The following is a 3,598-nucleotide window of genomic DNA, read 5'->3' as shown; positions in this document are numbered from 1 at the left end:
CCCCCCCCCCCCCCCCCCCAGTATTTCTATAACTCCAGATACTCTATACAGTTATGCAGCCTGAAGAGGATGATCTGAATATGTCAGAGTCCTTTCTATGGATCCCTCAGAAGACATAACTTTTTTTTTCAAATGCATCATAACAAAACAGTGACTGTGTCTAAATGAGAAGAAATTTAAAATGACATAGTTATTGATTTGATTATAATGCAAATGACATGGAATATTGTCCTGTAAAACACAATATTCCACAATATTATAACTAATAACAATTAAGAATGAAAGAATATTAGAACCTATTTAATATGTATATATAAATATAATATAATTGTTATTTCCTTATTTGACAGAGCTTCCCATATACCTTAAGTATAAACTTTCCTTTCATAAGGAGAGCAAACAAATCCTTGAGGCATTCCAGGCCCATTGGAATGACCTAAAGCCAATTCTAGGTCAAGAAAAAGTTTCTTAAAATTCAAACTCTGGGAAGGTAGTCAAATACATTAGACTAAAAGATTATATATTATTAATAATTTATTATTAAACATCACATAAACTAGTAAAACTTCAATTCTTATGATTAAGAAGTTGGGCTTTTAAGTAACCAAGTTCCTGATTAACATAACATAACCATTTTAATAATATATATAAAACCTTTGCTTCATAAGGAAATACAGAATAAACTTTTTTTCTCCCTTATTTTCAGAAACAGGATTATTTTTCCCATGGAAAATATACTCACATTCTTAAGGAGTATAACAGAGATAGCAAATTTCTTAGCCGAGAAACAATCCCCTCGAACTTAGAAATCCCCAACAGGCTCCATTGACTTACTGCAGTTACTTTCTTTATCGAGGTTTCTGCCACATCCCATTGCATTCCTCCTCACATCGGATACTACTTGTTAGGGCTGACCAGCAGACCCTGAGCTACAGCTGAATGATTATTCTGACATAAGCTTCTATGAAAGAAAGGACTACGGGACTGCCTGGCTAGAGAAACCAAACAGCCCCGTTTGCCTGCTCCTTAGGCTTTTATTGTAACAACGGCTTGAATTAAAGGTAACTATTAGATACTATCAGTAGGGTAAGCATCCTTGAGAAGACACATACATCTGTAGTTTCTTTTGAGCAAGGATGTCTAAAGACTAAACAAAGATTCCAGTAATTCCACCCAGGAGCTCAGACTTACTTAGTAATGTCAAGGCAGGGACAAGTGCCTTCAGCCAACTAAGTCCCATGCTTCCCCACACAATATACATACTTTAATTAAAAATTTCTTTATCATTAAAAAATGCTAACCATCACCTGAGCTTTCAGTGAGTCATATACTCTTTGCTATTACAGGGTTTTGCCTCAATGTTGAGGGTTGTTGAATGATCAGGATGGTGTTTGCTAAAGATTGGGGAGCTGTGGTAATTTCTTAAATAAAAAATGAAGTTTGTATCCTAGCTAGTTTGGCTCAGTAGATAGAGGGTCAGCCCACGACTGAAAGGTCCCAGGTTTGATTCCCCACATATACCTGCACATCAATTGGTTGCAGAGCACATGTGGGAGACAACCAATTGATGTGTTTCTCACACATTGATATTTATCTCTCTCTGTCTCTTCCTCTCCCTTCTACTCAATATTGCCTTTATAAAATTGAAGAGCGAAATAGGTCCTCACTTTGGACTTTGGCAAGGCCACCAAAACTTTCTCCCCATTAGCAACCAGACAATTTTGCTTTTTTATCACTCATATGTTCACTGGAGTAGCACTTTTAATTTCTCTTAAGAAAATTTTCTTTTAAAAGAAAGGAAATTTTTCTTTACATTCACAACATAGCAAACTGGTGCAAGAGGCCTACCTTTGGGCCAGTTTCAGCTTGCAACATGTTTTTCTCACTAAGCTTAATTATTTCTACATTTTTATTTAAAATGAGAAATGTGTGCCTCTTTCTTTCACACAAAAACTTAACGGGCCACAGTAAGGATATTATTAGCCTAACTTTAATGTTTTGTGTCTCAGTGAATATTAATGCCCATGGAGTGGGAGAGAATTGGGGCAATAGGGTCAGTAGAGCAGTAAGCATACACACAACGTTTATCAATTGAATATACCATAACATATGGGTGCCTTTGTGGCACCTCAAAACAATTACAATAGTAATATCAAAGATCAATGACCACAGATCACCATGTCAAATATAATAATAATGAAAAAAATTAGAAATGTTAGAATTACGGAAATGTTACACAGAGACACAAAGTGAGCGTACGCTGTTGGAAAAATGGTGCTAATAGACTTGCTACACACCAAACTTTTAATTTGTAAAAAAACCCCACAATAAGTGAAGTGAATATTTTTATGGCCCAAATTCATATGTTGAAGTCCTAACTTCCAGTTTGGTGGTATTTGGGGGGAATTAGATTTAGGTGTGGTCATCAGGGTCAGGCTCCCATGGCATTAGTGTCCCTGTAGGAAGAGAATGAGGTCAGAGCTGTTCTTCCCTGACATGGAGAACACAGAGAGAAGATGGCTGGCCATTTGCAAACCAGGAAGAGGATCATCACAATGAATTTTACCTGCTGTTGCCCTGATCTTGGACTTTAAAACTGCACAATCGCCCTAGCTTGTTTGGCTCAGTGGATAAAGTGTCAGCCTGCAGACTGAAGGGCCCCAGGTTCGATTCCAGTCAAGGGCATATGCCTGGTTGCAGGCTCAATCCCCAGTAGGGGGCATGCAGGAGGCTGCCAATTGATGATTCTCTGTCATCACTGATGTTTCTAGCTCTCTCTCCCTCTCCCTTCCTCTCTAAACCAATAAAAATATATTTTAAAAAATAAGAAGAAAAAGACTCCAGAATTGTGAGAAATACATTTCTGTTGGTTAAGTCTCTCAGTCTACTGTTCTCATTTTTGACAGCCTGAGCTAAAATATCTTCAAATCCAAATTAAGCTATAGCTCAATACTCTACGACCCAGAGCACTTGCATTTTTATGATAGTGCTATCCCATTATCTTACTTAAATCTTTACAACAACCCTCCACTTTACTTGTATTTTATGGAATAAGACTGATTTCTACAAAACAAACCAAAACAAAGCAAATCTGACTGAAAGATGATAGGTTGTATTTAAAGAAAATTGCTACAATCTAGGGTCTTGTGGCTATGTTAGATTTAAACTAGAGGCTGAATTTGTATAATTTCAGTCCAAAACCAAAAGAAAGCATAGTTTTAAAAACTTCCTTTTACATTTTACATGACTTGTGTACATCTAATTATATGAGCTGTTGTTTAAAATTTATAATACATTATGTCCCAGAAGACAAAAACTTAGTGAGGTTGAAATAGTTTTATTAAATTGTACAATAAAACATCACATTCTTGTTAAATTGAAAGAAAAAAGCCCAGGTGCTATAACTTTTAGTTTTAAAAATATATCAAAATTAAAATATGTAGCTTGGTGAACTGCTCACAGGTGTTAGAAATGATAGCAGTTTACTTAGCAGAATGAGTTACAAAGTACAAACCAGGGACAGCATATTTCCTGGGATACCACAGCTTGTCACAACAATGAAAATGCCTAAATAGTCATGAAGCTTTACAAAACCATA

This window comes from Myotis davidii, unplaced genomic scaffold (assembly GCF_000327345.1).
Source record: "Myotis davidii unplaced genomic scaffold, ASM32734v1 scaffold108, whole genome shotgun sequence".
Lineage (NCBI taxonomy): Eukaryota > Metazoa > Chordata > Mammalia > Chiroptera > Vespertilionidae > Myotis > Myotis davidii.
The sequence above is the reverse complement of the archived record's forward strand: the minus strand, read 5'-3'. Positions refer to the sequence as shown.